The sequence below is a fragment of the Panthera leo genome, chromosome A1, assembly GCF_018350215.1.
Source record: "Panthera leo isolate Ple1 chromosome A1, P.leo_Ple1_pat1.1, whole genome shotgun sequence".
In the NCBI taxonomy this organism is placed as follows: domain Eukaryota; kingdom Metazoa; phylum Chordata; class Mammalia; order Carnivora; family Felidae; genus Panthera; species Panthera leo.
Window position 1 is genome coordinate 206,356,718 of NC_056679.1, and position 19,928 is coordinate 206,376,645.

General features: G+C 40.1%; 1 pseudogene; it reads right to left on the minus strand.

Moving 5' to 3' along the window:
• Nucleotides 1-5,672: 5,672 nt before the first annotated feature.
• On the minus strand, nucleotides 5,673-19,094 carry LOC122198470 (annotated as a pseudogene).
• Between the last annotated feature and the right edge of the window lie 834 nt (nucleotides 19,095-19,928).

Sequence of the window (19,928 nt, forward strand, 5' to 3'; positions counted from 1 at the left end):
GTAAACATATGAGCATGAAATATAATTTCAGGTCAGGTGAGAGGAGGAAAAGTGAGCAGATTAGGAACCTGAAAGAAGTGCAAGAGGCCAGCTAAAGAAACCCTGGGAGAGGGACGGAGTATGGAAGGAAGGAAACCACAGAGAGGGGGATGGGGGACGGGGGGGGGGGGTGCTAGGTCTTGGAGGACTTGGATCTTTGCTGCCTAGGAACACTGTAAGGATGGCACATGGAAGTGATGGCATCTGATTTATGGCTTTAAACTCTCACTTGGGGGCTTCATCTCTTGTATGTTTTACTGGCCATGTATCAGTTCTAGCAGAAAATCATTTCTCAAAACAGTGACTGAATGGTCTGATGATACTTTTCTTAAAGCTGTAAAAACCCCAGGATTCCAGAGCTGCAAGTTTGTAATATTTACTTTGGACTGGAACTTGGAAAAGGAATAATTGGGCAGTTGTGAAGTAGTATATTAACCCAATTGTTCATAACTAATAGGGGGGAAGATGGGGGTATAATTGAAATGCCAAGAAAATAATTATTCTTAGTTTATTTGCTTGTTGTGTACCTACTTTCTGAGGTCAGACTTTGTAGTAGTATAAAGAATTTGTTAGTTATTCAGTGCTATAGTGCAGTGAATCGGACAAGGAGTCCAGGGGATGGCTGACTGGGTTCGAAATTCATCTCTGTGATGACTAATTAGATACTTAACTACAGGGGCCTCTGAATAACTGCAAGTGAGGCACAGGAGGAGTATCCCCCTTATGGGGTTGTGTGAGAATTAAGTGAAATAATACATAGGAATCGGCCTGACATAATTTAAGTATTCGGTGAGAGCTACCTGTTATTGTTTCTGTTAAAGAAATTCCAACCATGGAAAATTTTTACACTTTATATATGATACATCAGATAGTTAGCTTATTTTACATAATTTGGAAGCTTAAATGGAGTTTAGAATATGCTGTTTTGGGAAGCAACACCCACTACTGGGGTGGCACTGTTATATCATATATAATTATATATAAATATAATACTGTATAAATACAACATATTATATATAACATATAAATATAATCTATATTACATAGGGTGCTCCAGACAAGACTCACTATTGAGATTCCCAAGTCTGGGCAGATTTTATGAACTGAGGGTAGTATGAAGGGATTTGTAGGGAAAGATGAAGGTTAGAAGTGTGAGGCAAATGGGCACCTTAAGTGGCTCAGTTGGTTGAGCATCTGACTTCGGCTCAGGTCATGATCTTGGTGCTCATGAGTTCGAGTCCTGCATTGGGCTGTCTGCTGTTAGTGCAGAGCCCATTTCGGATCCTCTTTTCCCCTCTCACTCTGCCCGTCCTCCACTCACTCTGTCTCTCTAAAAATAAATACACTTTAAAAAAAAAAAAACATGGCTTATCAAGAGTTAAAATATAGCAGATTTTAAGAATTAAAAACAAACAAACAAAAAAACCCAACAAGAAGTATGAGGCCAAGGAAAAGGAGCTAAATCAGAGAAAACCTGCAAATGAAAGGAACAGGTTGGGTATGGGTAGGGAAGGTTGTGGCTGCCTGTGGGTATGTTCCTGTTTTGGACTTTGATTTTTACATGCTGTCTCCTAAATCTCTTTTTAGCATCATTTTTAACTGAGTTCACTAAAAGACATTTTAAAATGTGAAATGTTAAATGTGGTATTTAAATACACAAGTCTCTGGGAAAATAGAATTGTCCCATAATGTTTTGTTTTGTGTCAGATTTGCCAAACACATTTATTCTATAAAAGTGAAAATACACGTTTTATAACCATATAAGTGTGCCTCAGTGTAGTGCTTGCCTTTGAAAATGCCTGTGATTTAAAACATGGGGGAGGGGAAGGAAAAAAAAAAAAGGTTAGAGAGGGAGGGACCCAAAACATAAGAGACTTAAAAACTGAGAACAAACTGAGGGTTGATGGGGGGTGTGAGGGAGGGGAGGGTGGGTGATGGGTATTGAGGAGGGCACCTGTTGGGATGAGCACTGGGTGATGTATGGAAACCAATTTGACAATAAATTTCATATTAAAAAAAATAATAAATAGCTGCTTTAGAATGGATCTCAGTTTGTATTTATCATTGGTCTTAACTAATAACATTTCATCTTTTCTCCTCAAGGCTATGAGTTCTCTTCCTCATTTAAGGTACATAACATTTCAAATAATTCTGTTTATAAATGGAAACAATAACCTGAAAACATCTCTTATTGAAAGAGACGAAACCTTTTTCATGGGTTCCAGCTAGATATTCCTGGGCGTGTACTGCCCCTCTGACATCATACTTAGATCAGAAAACCAGGGGCGCCTGGGTGGCTCGGTCGGTTAAGCGGCCGACTTCGGCTCAGGTCATGATCTCGCGGTCCCTGAGTTCGAGCCCCGCGCTGGGCTCTGGGCTGACAGCTCAGAGCCGGGAGCCTGTTTCAGATTCTGTGTCTCCCTCTCTCTCTGCCCCTCCCCTGTTCATGTTCTGTCTCTCTCTGTTTCAAAAATAAATAAATGTTAAAAAAAAATTAAAAAAAAAAAAAAAGAAAACCAGATCTCTTCACCATTTGTAGATCTCTTTACCCTTTAATCATGGATGAGGGGAAAACAAGCTCCATTTTGTGAATGAATTCAATATCCCATTTTTCTTTCTTATATTTCTCTTTCCTTTTACTCTTTTCTTTTTTCCTCTTTTTGTCTCCTGACTGCAGAATGAGTTGAGTCCTCCAGGAGCCTGCCTCCTGGGCTGTGTGGTAGAACCCCCATGGATGGGCACCACTTGGCACCTAATGGGTGCTTTATCTCAAACCTTTATCTCAAATTTTTTTCTTTTTCCTCACATATCTTTCTCAGACCTTCCACAGAAAAATTCAGCTCTCTGCATTGTGTGCTTAGGCCACAGCCCAGGGCAGGGTGGTGCAGATCTTTCCACCACCCTGAAAATAAGTGAGTTCAATTTTCATCATGAGATATTTCCATGGCGAGTTCAGTCACATCCTGATTCAGGTGTTTGTCACAGGCAATGGTCTCTCTCTTGCTACCCCATTCTGTTCCCCACTCTCCCCATTTCTCACTGTGTCTCATCTCCTTTCCCTTTGGGAACATACTTTTTGTGAATAAGAAAGGAAAATAAATAAGCAGGTCCTCACTGCACAGGGGGAGCCATGCTGTGGTGTCTTGATGTGAGTTCACTTTGCTCCGTGACGTCTGTTCTAAGCTGTATGTGCTTTTGTTAGACTCCTGCATCGCATCTCAGTTTTGAGGACAGTGACCCTAATTGACACTGGCTTTCAATGGCAAGTGATATTTTATACAGAAACTGCATTGAATAGAGAAAGATAGAGCTTTTTGAGGACAGGGAAACACAATAGTCCAAAATGGACTCTGCATCATGTTTATGCTGCTATTGCTTTTTCCACTAAGCAGTTCAGAATTCCAAGTAAAGGAAGGACAGGGAAAATATCAGAAAGGTAAAGCAGGGAATTTGGGAGAATTTCTAGCTGCACAGCTGTAAGATTAAGAGTTAATCATTGTATGGTTTATAGGAAGAAAATAATTATCTTTTATTGTTTTTGAGATTAAAAAAATCCCTTAAGCCTAATTGCAATAATAACTTAATCTGTTGGTCAGTGTTTATTCATTACTCACTCTGTGCTCAGAACTACAACAACTGTCAAGAATGCAGCCATATTGGCCACGATCCCTAACCTAATTATAAGAACGGAGACAAAAACATTAATAAAGTTAGAAAAATCAAAATAATTCTAATTATCCCCAGGAGACTATTGCTGTAGGACTAGAAATTAAATCAGTCATGGGCAGACATATATCAAAACTCAAATCCCATGGCTCAGTGGGCATTTGAGAAGGACAGATTGAGAGGTTCTCACTGAAAACTTTTTTTGCAGATGAATAAATTAGATATGGAGAAAGAGTTTGGAGCTCTTTTGAACTTTTCTTTCACCAACTAGTTTTAGGATGGCATAGTTATCATTAAGGAATATGTTGTGTATTTCAGATTTAAGTGATAGGGCAGGTAAAATATAATTTGTGTGATGAATGTTTTAGAAGCTCTTAACTGCATCTGAAATACCTCTTTAGGGTGCCAGGATATCAGATAAAATGCTCACAGGCACCACCTCTGCATTTCCTTGGGTACAAAGATCTGTGGGTGGAGAAGCAAAGGAGGGAGGGCCACCAACAACCTTGAGCGAGCCCACAAAGGCACATCTTTCAGACGGCACTGTTGCCATTGCCCCATGAAGTCTATAACATAATTTCAACAAAGCAAAGTAAATATAAATAGACCTCAAGGCAAATGAATATGTCACTAGAGGCAGTATAGGGTAGGAAAGATAAACTAGAATTTGGAATTCTGACAGCCCTAGGTTAGAATTTGTTTCATCACTTATGAGCTGCAGTTTGTCTGAGCAAGCTGTTGATACTCTCTGCTTCCCGTCACTATAAATCCCTCGAAGGCAGAGATTCTGTCTTTAAAACAGTGTTTTTTATGATTATGGATGTAAGTGATATCCATGGTAGAAATATGGAAGAACAAAGTAGAAAATGAAAGTCACCGTTTATGCAAGTCCTATAGCCCTGAACATTTTGTGACACCTTTCCAGATTTTTTTTGTGGGTATATATTTAATCAAAATTGTTACTTAATGTCCATGTCCTTGTTCTTTTTAGCCCTTGTGCCTGGTATAAAGAGAAGTTTAATAAGCGTATATTAAATGACTAAATAGCCTTGAGCTTCTTAGTCTTCAGATCCATCCCAGAAAAAATGAGAATAAAAACAGCAACCATAGTGTTGGAGTTCCGAGGGTTAAATGAGATGCTGGATGTGTAGGGCTCATTCACTGGTATACAACAGACACTCTCTAATTCAAAACTGTTATTGCTATTATTTTGGTTCTCATTGAAAAGAGAGAGATACACTAAATAGTTTGGTTCAGAGGATTTGAAACCATTCATAATGACCTTTCCTTACAGTTTGGAAACAGATAGTAAATCTAGTATGAAGTGTTTATAATTCTAGAGCATGGGAATGTGCTATGAAGCCTAATCCAGAAATGGCATTGTATTGGCAAAACCTGTCACTGAAGTCAGGGGTATGAAAGAACAGAGTTGGTTGCAGAGTGTTCTGCTCTGAGCGTGGTGACTTTTATCTTAAGCTGTTTCTTGAATAAGATACAACTTGGTCTCTAATACCAGCAGGTTCATGACTCAAACTCTGTGGTGTTAAGGATCTCAAGGCTTCTTTCTTTCTTGTAGGTTCCTTCATATAAACCTGTTGTGGACTTGGATTGAGTATAGGAAATGCCTTTAGTGGAGCCATAGGCAAGGATTCTCCAGGTTCCTTGAGCCTCACTCACTGGAGGTACTAGTAGGATTAGAGTTGTAGGTGGGCAGCTACCTTGCAGAATGCTGTAGAGGAAGAAGGATCTCAGAAATCAACCAACCCAGGGGCACCTAGGTGGCTCGGTCGGTTAAGGGTCTGACTCTTGATTTCAGCTCAGGTCATGACCTCATAGTTCGTGGGATTGAGCCCTGTGTCTGGCTCTGTGCAGACAGCACAGAGCCTGCTTAGGATTCTCTCTCTTCCTCTCTCTCTCTGTCTCAATCTGTCTCTCTCTCTGCCCCTTCCCCACTTGTGTGTGCATGCATGCTCTATCTCAAAATAAACTTAAAAAATTTTTTTTAATTAAAAAAAAAAAAAGAAATCAACCACCCTAGTAGCTGTTTTACACACAGTGAACTAAGGCCAGAAGAGATTATGTGAACTTCTCAAGGCCTCACAGCAAACTGGTGACACAACCAGGCTTAGAACCAAAAGGTTCCTGTGAAGCAGCAAAATGTAGAAGAAAGAACACAGGTTGGAGTCAGGCTGCTTTAGTTTGCATCCTGGTTCTGCCACTTAGAGGTATATTTAGAGGACACTAAATCTCTCTGAACTTCGTTTTCATCTGTAAATCCAGAATGAAATATCTAGTTGTGTTAGTGTCCTATGGCTGCCATAACAAATTATCATAAACTTGATGCCATAAAACCAAAGAAATGGATTGTCTCACAATTCTGGGAGCCAGAAGTCCAAACCAAGGTGTTTTGGGGGACCATGCTGTCTTTGAAGGCTCTAGGGAAAGATCCTTCCTTGCTTCCTCACAACTTCTGGTGGTTGCTGGCAGTCCTTGGGTTTCCCTGGCATACAGCAGCATCACTGTTGTCTCTGTCTGTATTGTCACATGTTTTTCCCGAAGTGTGTTGGTCTGTTTCTGTGTCTTCACGTGGCCTTTCCATAAGGACATTAGTCATTGGATTTGGGGTTCACTCTAATCCAGTATGGCCTGATTTTTTTCATTTATTTTTTTAAGCACTTGTCAGTATTTAATGAACCTCCCTTCATGTGGCTTCAAGCTACCAGGACACAGACTCCTCCCACACCCTTGATCTTCTCAGCTCTTCTACTGAAGAATTTGGCCTTCCCCATGACAGGCTGTTTGGGGAGTTTCCCTTTCCCAAAACTTTGTCGTAGCCCGATCACCCCACATTGCTGATGGGAGCAGCTCCCATCTTGTTTTTGGCAGCCTTTTCCTGTGACTGCTCACTGACCAAGGTCCGCAGTTTATCGAGGCTGACAGTTGGGCAGAAGCCCTGGTTCCTTTCTATGTGGTAATGCCTCACACCAGCTTTTCTGAAGTAACCTGGCTGGTATTTGTCAAAGTTGACCCTGTGGGGATCCATGCCACCGGCATGACCCCGGCCTCCTGGGTGCTTCCGGTGCTTGCGGACGCGACCGTGTCCGTGGCTCACGTGGCCCCGAAGTTTCCGGGTCTTCCTCAGCCTGGACGGCCTGTTGGCAGCCCGGAGGAGAGAGCCAGTATGGCCTGATCTTAACTAATTACATCTGCAAAGACGCTATTTGCAAACAAGGTCACGTTCTGAACTTCTGGGTGGACAAGAAGTTTTGGAGGGATGCTATTTAACCCAGCACAGTAGGGTACAGCGCTGTTGCCTGGATGAAATCACGTATTGTCTACGAACTATCTAGCGTGGTTGCTGGTCCATGTTAGTTCATATCGTAGCTCGACAACTGTTGGTTCTCTGCCGTTCTTTCCAACCCCCAGCCCCATGGCCACTTGGCCGTTGCAGAACTCCAGACACTGAACTCATTCTGTTTCCACAGTCTGCGTCTCCCTCTTTCTGCAGTTATTCTGGTATGTTCCCAGCCTTCTTCACTGGCCGGTTGTAATTGTTTTGGATACCAGTTCTTTTATTGAGATTCTGCTCATTTGCAGCTTTCCTAGTTCTAGTTTTCAAGGAGCTTTACTGTAAATATAGTTGGATGAAAAACAACAAAGGGCTGCAGAGCACAGTTATCGGCAAAGGGACTGCTTTTTATTTAATTAGCAAAAACAAAGAAGTACATCCAGTTTTGACAAGGATACTGTGAAAAAGTAAACTAATAATACCTTTGTTGGGGCTCTTTAAACTGTTACACCTTTTCCAAAAATCAATAAAAATAATATACTTTTGCTTTATTAATCTCAGAACTGGGAATCTGTCCTAAGGTAATAATTCAAAATACAGAAAACACCACAAATATTCATCAAAACATGATTTATGCTAGCAAGACTTAAATTTTTTTTTAAGTTTATTTATTTTGAGATAGATAGAGAGAGACAGGACAAGTAGGGGAGGGGCAGAGAGAGAGAGAGAGAGAGAGAATCCAAAGCAGGATCTGCACTGTCAGCATGGAGCCCAGTGTGGGTCTTGAACTCATGAGATCATGACCTGAGTTAAAACCAAGAGTTGGGTGCTTAACCAACTGAGCCTCCCAGGTGCGCTGATAGTAAGACTTTAGAAACAATGTAAGTGCCCAACAATAAGGATAGTTTAGGTAAACTGTGGCTTGTCCATTTGAGGGAACATTATACAACTATTTAAATATAAATATGAAAAATATGACTTATTTTTTAAGTGAGAAAAGATAATTAATAATTACAAATAGATTCATATGTGATTGTGATAAGTGTATGGGGTAATGTCAAAATGAGTAATTTTTTTCTGTGTTATAAATTTTCTATAATTTGAAAATATTTTCGTATAATTTTAAGTAGGACAGCGATAATGTAAGGAGATAATCCATACAGTTGGATGACTTGATAGATATCCCGTTTCATCTTTTGGGTGCTAGAGGCACCCAAAAGTGCTTAGAGCACTGATGTTGGCATTAGGTGGAAGCAAGTGTCATTTCTCAAACAGATTAAGACAAACCAGTGTTGTGGGAGTAGTTGCTAGTCAGGGGATTCCTACCTGCGTGACCAGTAAACTGGACTCATGAGTTATGGGGCCAGTGACTCACCCCTGACCATAGACAAGCAGCCCCATGAAGAGCTCAAGTAGATGGATGCTAATATCACTTGCCTTGAGAAAAATCTAAAAAGTCAAAACAAAGATGTGACAACAAAAAAAATAGCAAAGGTTTGTTGGTGTGATTTACATTTTATTTTTGCTTCTGGTGAATACATAATAATTCTCCCCTCCCCCAACAAGTGAGAAAAAAATGAAGAATATTATTGAGATACATAAGTTCGTAGGTTACTTTGGACTGTGAATACAAGTTTAATACAGATGATAAAGCTTTAATAATTTATCTTTTTGATACTGGTAAAGTCAAAGAATTCATAACTCCTTGGCTCAATTATATTTACTCATGTTATTAGTTATTTCTAGTCATTTATTTGGGAAATATTTATTGATTCTTATCACAGTCTTAGACTTGATTCTCATGTTAATTTTCTGAATTTCTGTTTATTAGTTTACTCTTATGATAATTTTAAAGTACTTCAAAAATAAGGAAAACATACATCACTAAGTTTCAATTCCATTATATGTTCTCAAAGAAGCAGTTCTCAAATTTGATGGGTGCAGGAATCACCAGTGATGATAGTTAAAAATGCAGTTTTCTGGGCATTAACCTCAGAGGCTAGAGAGGAGTCTGGCCGTCTTTGAAAGGAGGAAAGCAGAGGGTGCTGCCGCAGGTGGGCTCCCATTCACGCTTTCCAAAAGTGAAAACTTAGCCACATGAAACCACGTGCCCCCAAATATTTTCCTTTAATATTTGAGGTTGAACATTAATTATCACAGTAAAAAAAACCAACAATAAAGAGGAAAAGTGTTAAAACTTGGCATTGTTTTCCAAAACATGAGTTTTCTTTTCCTTTTTTGGAGGTATGTAAGGAAAGCTCATCACCACGCTGCAGATGATGTCAACTCCTCTGTTCCTAGCACATTTTTGACACGTCACCCTTTTATTTCACAACAAACATGCTGAGGCAATGTTCCTTTTGTTTTAAGAGCTGACGATTGTCAGTTAATTATATCATGTGTTGAAGGAAAATTAATAAGGAATGCATTCAACTACAACTTGCATTTTCAATATTATTATCACAAATGAGTGCATTTCAGACTCTCTAATATTAGAATCTAGATTCTCATAATGCAGTGTCTACTGTGAAAACCACGTGTAATTGTGTTCTTAACACTCATTCATCCAGTGGTGTCTGAGCTATGAGGTAATAATGCTTTTCTCTGTTAATAAGTCACTTTCCAGTATGCGAGGTCTTTCTCTTTCCCTTCCTTGAGAAAGCAGATGGGTGATTTATTTTTAAAAAATCTTACAAGAGAATGGTATAGAAGCCAATCAAGCCTCGCCTTTTTCCAGAGTTGTCTTTATCTGCAGAATTATCTAGCATAATAAAATGAGGGTAGCTTCTAAATTAAAGATTGCTAAGGCAATGTTTCTTAAACTTTGTATGCATAAGAACAATATACCATATATAATATTTTTATTAATATTCAGATTTATGGGCCTCCATTCCAATTTATTAAATCTCAAATGAGGACTGAGAATTTACATTTTAAAATACATCCCCGTTTGTTAAACACTGATAGACTGCCTTATATACTTGGAGGAATTTCTCCCCTTGGGAATTTTGTAAAATAACTTAGGAGAGGTAATTATGAGTGACCTATGCTTTGAAACTTTTGGAGGAACTTATTTTAAACCTTAATTAAGGGGAGTTTAGCAGCTTAAAAGAAGCATTGAGAAGTTTTCCAAACATGGATTTTATATTTGGATGGCTATTGGGAATAAGTACACCATTGTATTTCTTTTTGGAAAGCCATGGCCTTTGGCAAGACCAGAAGTTATCAGGATTTCCAAAACCCTGACAGTGAGAGAACCAAAGGAGTAACAAAGTGTGACAGTGATGGATGGCCCTATGCCAGGCAGTGCTCTAAGCATCTTGTATGTATTAATGACTTAACCTGACAAGTATCCTACAAAGTAGATATTATTATTTTACTCATCTTGTAAATGGGAAACAGAGGTAGTGAGAAGTGAATTAGCTTGTCCCCTTCTATAGCTTGTGAGAAACAGATCCCAGGTTGTTCTGAACTTGAGCATTCTGAAGTGGGGTCTGGGCCTCCACTACTGCACTATGCCACTGATGAAGGGCTGGTTCTCTGGGAAACTCATTTACCTTTCAACCAAACAAGGGGCTTTTTATATTAAGATGAGTATCTACAAAGGCAAAGCAATGACCTACATGCCACTTAGAGCTTTTTGATCTACGCTTCCTAAGACTTCTAGAGAAGGCCAACATGAGAGAAAAATAAAAGTAATAGCAAAGGCATTTACTTCAGTATTTGCTTGAACATTTGCTCTCAGAAGTAATAACTATTATCTTTTCAATTATATGAGTAGAGTCTTAGAGTCTTCTCTTTAGAGTCTTAAGAGTCTACAGAAAATTTAGGGATCATTTGGCTCAACAATAAGTATTTCTTCAATGAATGAATGAAAAGTTGGGCCCATTTTGCACATCTACAAGGATGTTCTGCAGGCTGCTCAGTGTAACAATTTGCATAAGCATCCTTAGAATTATGAGGGGAACTTTAGAGGTCAGTTAAGTCTAGAGGGAATAGGCAGTGTAGATGTGGTCCCATGTCAACCTCCAGGAAGGGTACATTGGGAGGACTAGAACCCCATGTTCAAGTGGGATGAACTGTGTGCCTGGGCTTCAACCTGAGAATCTAGAGTGAGTGCAGGATGGCTACCCAAGTAGGGTAGACTTGCTTTGTACTAATGGTTTCTGTATTAGTTTTCTATTGCTGCTGTAATAAGTTACCACATACTTAGTGGCTTGAAACAACACAGTCTATAATCTTACAACTCTGTGCATTGGAAGTCTGATGCAGACCTCACTGACCTAAAATCAAAGTGTCAGCAATGCTGTGTTCCTTTGTGGAGGTTCTAGGGGAGAATCTTCTTCTTTGTTTTTCCAGCTTTCCAGGTCCATGTACCTTGGCTTGCAACTCTCTCCATTTTCAAAGCCAGTAATGGCAGGTTGAGTTGTTTTCACATTATATCACTCTGATTTCCTCTTCTATACCTCTCTTCCACTTTTAGGAACCTTTCTGATTATGTTGGGCCCACTCAGATAATGGAGGGTGATTTTCCTTTCTAAAGGTGAGCTCATTAGCAACTTTAATTCCACCTGTAACCTTAAATTCCTCTTTGCCATGTAACCCAACATATTCACAGGATCTAGGGAGTAGGGTGTGGACATGAGCATGGATGTTCTGGGGAGATCTTTATTCTGCCTACCACAGCTTCCTAAAGAGTAAGGCAATTAGAGGGAAGGAACATGTTCTAGGATGTAGGGCTCAGTCATCCAAGACTGGATGTCTGACTAAAATGGAAAGCTGCCTGCTCCTGTTCTTGGCAGTTGCAGATTCTGGCAGATGCTGGTAGAGAAACTGTGAGCTGGTTGGCAGAATGAAGATGGAGAGACCATATCATATCTGGAAGGTCCGAAAGAGTCTTATTGGCTGAGAACTCCTCACCTTCTGTGCGCTGACTTCATTGAGTTTGTCCTAATGTTTTTAGAGAAAGAAGGTACTAAGGATTTTTCTCTTAGTAGGAGGACAAGCCAAGTCCTTTACCAGCTCAAGCATAGAAGGGCAGGTAGGAAGGAATACGTGTAGAGTTGGAATCCTAGGTAAAAGAGGTAGAAACATGAGCCAAATATACCTACCTTTCCTCTGTCCCTCCCTCCCCTCACTCTCTCCTTACTTTCTTCCTTCTTTCTTTCTAGTTTTCAAATTTGTGCTGTCAGTGTGTTTGGGGAAGGTATTATGAACATAAACACCGCTATTATCTAAACAGGTTATATGTCCACAGGGTCAAAATCAGGCTCATTGTAACAAAACAGGACTAATAATAAAAGCAAAATTTCATCCATTTTTTTTTTTTGAGAGAGCGAGCGGGAGAGGGGGAGAGGCAGAGGGAGAGAGAGAGAATCTTAAGCAGGCTCTACACCCAGCACTGAGCCCACTGCGGGGTTCAAACTTATGACCACAAGATCATGGCCTGAGCCGAAATCAATAGTTGGATGCTTAACTGACTGAGTCACCCAGGTGCCCCTCATCCGCATTTTTAAACTTTTATTTTATCTTACCAATAAGAGCTAAAGCATTAAGTGAAAAATAGCATGGTTTGCAGAGTGAGGGAGATATTACAGAATCTAGTTTAAAAAAAAATGATACAGTTGAGTGTTGGAGACCTTTGTTTTTGTAAGTTAAGCTAAGTGGAAGTGGTAGATTTGGACCCAAGAGAGGAATCATGTGACCTCCTAAATGAGAAGAAACCCACAAGTCATTAGTCATCTAGTTGATATTATTTTAATCACACAAAACATTGCCTGTACATCATTACAGGACTTTCCATTTGTTCTCCAAAGCAGACTAGACCTCTCTTAGGCTGGTTTATGTGCTTACCTAATTCCTGTTGTTTGGGTGACTGCATGGACAGGATGATTGAAACAGTTACGGACTTGCCTGACACAAAGCCATAAGCTAATGGAAAAAGTGCTTTGAACAGAGGCATCATGGGCCCCATGAGGGGAAGAGGAAGCCACAAAGAGCATCAGAACATGAAAATATAGGTCACATCTGCCATCCTGGGCATAGAGTGCACACCTTTTTTGCCACCAAGAGCATGGGCAGGAGGCAGGAAGGATATGCATTAGAAGATACATTATTGTTGACTACAAAGGGTAGAAATTTTTGTGTCTTTGACTTCTTTTTCTCTCCCAATAGAGGTAGCTCTCTTGTCTCTCTATGGGGACTGGGTGAAGGGGTGCTGGTGGCAGGGAGGCTGACAACAGACTTCCTCTGGAGAACCACTGCTTAGATTTTTCAATAGTTTTTTTTTTTTTTTTTTTTTTAATTTTTGAGAGAGAGAGTGCATGTGTGCATGCACGAGCTGGGGAGGGGCAGAGAGAGATGGAGAGAGAAAGAATCCCAAGCAGGCTCCACATTGTCATCGCAGAGCCCGATGCGGGGCTTGAACTCATGAACCGTAAGATCATGACCTGAGTCGAAATCAAGAGTCAAGTGTTTGACTGACTGAGCCATCCCAGCGCCCCTCAATAGTTTTGAAGTCTCTGTATAAAAACAAAACAAAACAAAACTTTAGTATGCAAAGCATGGAACCTTTAGCAACTCTCTTGCCAAAATGAGCTTATTTGAGCATAAAGTGGAATATGGCACAATTGGAGGAAAAGTAAGCAGCCACCTGATGAAAATAAACAAATAGCCATTCAACAGAAGAATGTCTTCTTAAATTCACTTCTTTGTTTATCTCTGTGCTTCCAATTTGCCAGGCTCCAGGTGTCTTAAGTATGTTCCAAGAGGAGCTTTACCTAAGGACACTCAGTGTTTACAAAGCAGGGAGATTTTTCTTGAATATTGGCACTCTGTCTTTCCCCCCAGAGTCCCACTTCTGCTATTTGAGTGCTTTTTGCTTAACAGTCATGCAACCTCAGGCTGCCTTGGCTCATGTGCCTTCCAACTCCAACTCTACATTTCCTTCCCTCCTAGGCTGACTTGCCCTTCCTCTGAGTCTTTGATGCTCCCCCAGAGCTCCTCCCTGGTAAATCATCTAAGCCTTGCAGACTCGTGCCTGGATGTAGAGAAGAAATCCAAAATAGACATCCAAAATAGACTCTGATGGGTCACAGGATGGTGATGGCTGTAAGGAGGGGGCTCTGCTGGGCTGCTTTCCATCTTCATGTCTTCCCAGGACCTCTCCACTGAGGAGTTAGACTTCTAACATGGCAGCTCAGCACTTCTAGAGACTGAAGTGAAAACTGCCAGTTCTCTTAGAGTCAGGGCCTGGTGCTCACAGAGTGTCATTCCTGCCACATTCTATTCATCAAGCAGTTGCCAGCCAGCCCAGATTGAAGGGGAAGGGAAAGAGACCCCATTTCTTGAAGGAAAGAGTATCAAAGAATTTCTGGCCCTTTTTAATCTGCCATAGGCTGCTTCTAGTTTGGTTTTTAACTTTATTAATTCCAGTTGAGTACAACCAGTCCTAGTTGTACCCCTAGTCCTCCTAACACATGATCTTTTTTCAGCTGTCTTTTAAGCTCTTATCTACAAGCTCTAGAACTGTCAGTTGTCTAGGCAAGGAGAAGACCATCTCACCAGCCCAGGTGATGCAGAGCTATGAGGGATTGGTTGATGTACACTGAATGTTCTTAGGAAAGTGATTCAGTCCCCAAATAGTTCACCCACCTCCTAAAATACTCACGATAGGAGCTAGAATGTCTGCAGGCTCAGTATGGACTCCAGCTGCTTGGGAGTGAAGTCCTAAACTGCACTCCTATATACTTAATGATATCTTACATAATATAGTTTAGAAGATATGCTAGTTTCTTCCTTCCTCCCTCCCACCCTCCCTTCTCTCTTCTTCTTTCTTTCTTTCTTTCTTTCTTTCTTTCTTTCTTTCTTTCTTTCTTTCTTTCATTCTTTTGTTCTTTCTTTTGTTCTTCGTTCTTTCATTCTTTTCCCTCTCTCCCTCCCTCCATTCCTTTCTTCCTCCCCCTCCCCACCCCTCAATTCACTGGAAAGAAAAAATCAGTGCTGCCTCTCACTGATAGAAATCAGTAGCAAGCCAAGATAATGTCAGTTCAGAGCCTGGTTTTTTTCCTCTCTGCCGTCTTCCATCTGTGCACCGTATTGCTAGGGTGCTGCTCCTTTTTGCTCTAAAGAAATAAGGTCTGGTTCTCTAAAGATGACTTTGTTTAGGCTAATTCTCTGACTCAAAGACTAGAAATCAGAGGGATGTAACCATTCAAAATGATGTCTTCTGTATATGACTGTATATGGGGGTGAACAATGTCAGTAAGGGAGGATTTGCTTGGCTGGCACTATAGAGTTTTTGAGAGAAAATCCTGTTGCTTATAACATGCAAAAATGCATATGATAAACATGCAAGATATAAATATTTACATGCATCAAAATTTTATGGAGATGGAAGGCATTTCAAACAGTTCTATTTCTCTATGAGAGCAATCCATCTGCTGTATGTTTTTGACCTGTGAGATCAGCAAGGTTATAGCCTTTTGTGGGTTCACTTGCTGAAGGAGAATTCCCTCTGCCCTGGGTCTGGGGTGCTACCTGTTCATTCTTTTTCTGGAAGCTCTAGGCAACCCCCCCACCCCTGTGCCCCACCCCCAGAGCCGTTGCTTTCTCTATGTGCCACATGAGATATTTGTTTTCTCCTTTGGTAGCTGATGGCTGGGAGTCTCATTGCACATTTCCTCTGGTGGTAGGACTCTTAGCAAACCGAGTGCTGTGGTTTGCACCGAGAACCTGAGCATGTTGCCACTGTGCACGACAGGCACTAGCAACTTCCTTCTTCCTTAAAAAGTCACATAAGGTTGTGGGGCTTGATAGTACATTTTCTGTGGGCAGTGACAAACCCTTGAAGTTTTCACACAGAGAACAGAAAGGGCTTCTCTTGGTGATAAAACTAGAATCATACACATCTTTTCCTTTTTTCTGTGGCACAGATCTGGAAGACAGGGAACGCTTCATGACAAGCCATAACTCGAAATTAAGGAAACTGGTCTGTGGTTCTGGTCTTTGTCATTGTTGGTGGTGTGTGTGTGTGTGTGTGTGTGTGTGTGTGTATTTTGAGAGTCTTGAACATTCGTTTGAGGCTGTACTTTTTGTGGCTTGTCTGGGCTCAGAGTAATTCATGTCCTAGTGACGAGTCCTTCTATTGGCTGAAAGTGAAGCCTGTTCCATTATTATCAGATATTATAGAGATAGTGCAAACCTTAGAAAAATACTTTGTAGTATAATGGAAATTTAAATATCTGTGAAGTTATAGCCATGAAAATTATCTGTGGTAAGACCTTGTCAGGAGGGTCGTTCTGGTGTTTGTTGTGAAGCAGTTTTCTATGAAACACTTTCTTTCCCTTGTTTCCCTAGGGCAGAATTGATAATTGTAGGTTACCTTCTTGACATTTCTTTTTTATAGTCCTTAAGCTCCTTTTCCCTCAAAAGTATTAGAGTTCCTGCCACCAGTGGGTTCTCTCACTAACTCACTATCACTATCCTTCAGTGTAGAGGCTCTGGAAATCCCCTCTGACATCCTTTCTTGCCAATTTCGTCTCTGGTTGCCCGCCCACAGTATTTTTTCCCCTAATCTGGTCAGTCATCTGTGACTTATTTTAGCACATGCAGCACTTCAGAGTTTGACATAGTAGCGTGCTGCACAGATTTGAAGAGAAGCTTTCCAGTGGCACACTGACCATAAGTTGCCTCAAAGAATAATAGTTAAAGCTCTTTGGATGTGGGAAGAAGGCTCTGGAGAGCAAGAATTTCTCCCCTGGGGTGTATGTGGTTTTGGGGCTAATCAGAAGCATGTTCGCATCATAAGGAGTTCTTTGCAAACTTCTGGTTCTTCAAGGTTCATTGACAAGGTGGTTTTAAGAGCTCAGTCCTCAAAGACATGTATAAAACTTTTGAGTTATAGCCTCACCCTCTCTACTGTTCGAAAACATTTTTGGAATTTTAGTATGCATATATTCATTCTAATATTAATAGGAAAATATATTTGATCCTTGGTTCTTATTTTGAAGTTAAGAGGAAGAAAAAAACCAATGAATATTTTTTGAGCACATGCTAATGACAGGCCAGACACAGGTATTTTATTCAGCCCGTACTAGTGTCAATGAAAGCAGAAACCAGATAGTCACTGAGATTGCCAAAACCCAGTGGAGGAGACTGGCTGAGCAAGCAATTAACAGCAAGCTTGGGTCAAGGAATGGAAGAGACCTAACAGTTGTAGGCTGGTTGCTGGCAACATTTCTTGTGCCCCGAATCCAAATTAGTGTTTTTCTCCTGTTTTTATTCATCACTTTATATCTTGGTGCTTCTTTATCTCTCTCCTGAGCCAGATTTCCTTTGTCCATGACTATCCCACTCCCCAACCCTTCCCACCTTTTTTTCAGGATCCTGATGTCTGTATCTGTCTTTCTTCAGGTAGCCTGATTATATTCTTGATTGTTCTTTTTTATTTTTGGAATTTGCACTTGTGAGGTCTCAACATTGGATTAGATTGAGTGTTCAGAGGGAAATATTGCCCTTGATTCTCTTTGGTTTCTTGTGGTCTCTACTCACCATCCCAAACCACCACCTCTGTATTAAATTTGGGTTGCAGTCATTCAAGAGCTGTGCTGTCCGCTGGTGGCCATGAATGTAAGCTTTATTTTAAATTTAAAGAAATGTTGAAAATAAACATTTTTTTTTTTTGCAAATTACATCAAACACTTAAAACATTTGGGAATGTTAACATTAACTCTTAATTCAAAATAATTCCATTTATAGAACACATCCTGGTGTTGGCCAATATAAGTGTACTTAAATCTGATATTTTATATATGCCTGACCATGGATCCTTCCTAAAATTCAGTGACCATAAGGATTCAACTTTATAAGGTTAAGCAAGTCTTGCAAGTAATATCCCAGATAACTTTTTCAAATATGAAATATTTAAACCAACAAGGAAATTATAAAAACATATATAAGTTATACTTTAGGGCTTAATTAAAGGGCTATCTGAATACAGATACCAGACAGCTTTGCTGTCTGCTGATAAGACCTAAAATGAAAAATCTCACATGGGTATTTGCATTCTAATCAGTGACTTCTGAACACCCAAAGCACAAGGTTCAAAGGTTGACCTTTGTTAGTGAACTGTTCTGTCACATTTTAGTTTTGCATTTCCTTGAATCACAGCAGGTAACCTGGGCTTGGTCTTGACTCAGCTGTTCAGAAAGGTTAACATAAAACAACTTTTTTTTTTTTTTTGCTTATGGAAATGCCTGTCCCAGATCTGATCAGTAGCCACATGGTATAATTCATAATAAAATGCACGAGATAATTTATTATAAAATACAGGGTTTAACTTATAATAAACCTGATCCAAGAATATAAACATAGTTTAGCCAACTTATGTTCAGCCTACTGGGCTCTTTTTTGGGTCTAAGGTCAGTGACAGCTTTTTGGCTTTTAGAACTTGGTGTCTGGTTCTGGGGAAGGACAATGTGATTTTGGTGCAGGACAACTGGCTGGAATAGTTTCTTTTCTTTTTGAAGTACAGGTATGAAGATAAGATTAAATACATTTCCTTACCATTGTGCCATACTTAGCTTTCAAGTTTCATATTATATATATATGATAAAAATTATGCTTTATACTCTACTAGTTTCTGAAAAAAAATCTGAAGCTGAATACAGGAGTATTATCCATGCAAAGTCTCATATTGACCCTGATGTCCTGAGATCTTCCTTGTAGAGAAAGGCAGATTATGCCTTAGACCATTTCTTTTTCTAGCACCACTTTACATAAGGAATACTGGAAAGTTTAGCACTTTATTTTTCCATGGAATTTTGCCAGGAATTTTGCCAACCCCCATCCACTCTATCCAAGTAGGGAAATTAGATTTCCTCACTTTATACTACCTCGTTAACTATATGTGTATGTACACGTTTACAGTCTCACAAATGTGACCTTTTCTATTTTTTCTTTTTCTCTAACATCACACACAGAACCATGAAGATCAAGAGTGTCTGTGACAGTTCCTGGCCTTTTTGTTCTTCTTACCTCTTTGCTGCAAACGGATAGAATGGGTATCAGTGTTAGTGTCCATATCTTTCTGTGGTGTCATGTTTTATAGTTTGGCATAGTTTTTTACGTTTATTAATTTTTGGTGGCTACTTTCAGAATGATAGTTGTTTTTATTAAAAAAGATTTTTTTTACATTTATTTTATTTTTGAGAAGCACAGAGAGACAGAGCTCAAGTGGGGGAGGGGCAGAGAGCAAAAGAGACAGAATCTGAAGCAGGCTCCAGGCTCTGAGGTGTCAGCACAGAGCCCGACATGGGGCTCAAGCTCACAAACCGTGAGATCATGGCCTGAGCTGAAGTTGGACGCTTAACCGACTGAGCCACCCAGGCACCCCTCAGAATGGTAATTTTGAGCTTGAAAGGCCCGAATGTCTAGGCTTTTGATGACAGTTTGAGGACTAGAGGCATGCTGAATAAATTGACTCCAGTGTCCTGCTAGCAGTGTTCTGTCCAAAAGCCACCACTCCTGAGCCCTTGTGAAACAGTGGGCTCTTATCATTAACCTTTCCTTAGGGCAATAGAAGACTTGGATTACAATTCCAAGCTAAAATTTTTACTTTGGGAATTTTGTGCACACTCACATATGCAAATTTTTGTTCACTTTGTACCAGTCTACCAAGTGGCAACTCAAAACCTTTTGCTTTGGGTAAAACCCAGTTTGGAGCATTTAAGGTACCTTGTCTATTTAGTAATACTACTCTTCTCCTAACGTGTTTCCTCCTTTGCCTACAAAATTCCCAATTCCATGTGGCAATTCACACCTGTTTTAGTGTAGTAGAAATGTAAAACCATGGCTTAGCTTTAAAGACCTGATGGTCAAAACAAACAAATAAACAAACAATCCAACAACAACAAAAAAACCCTCTGTCTTTTGT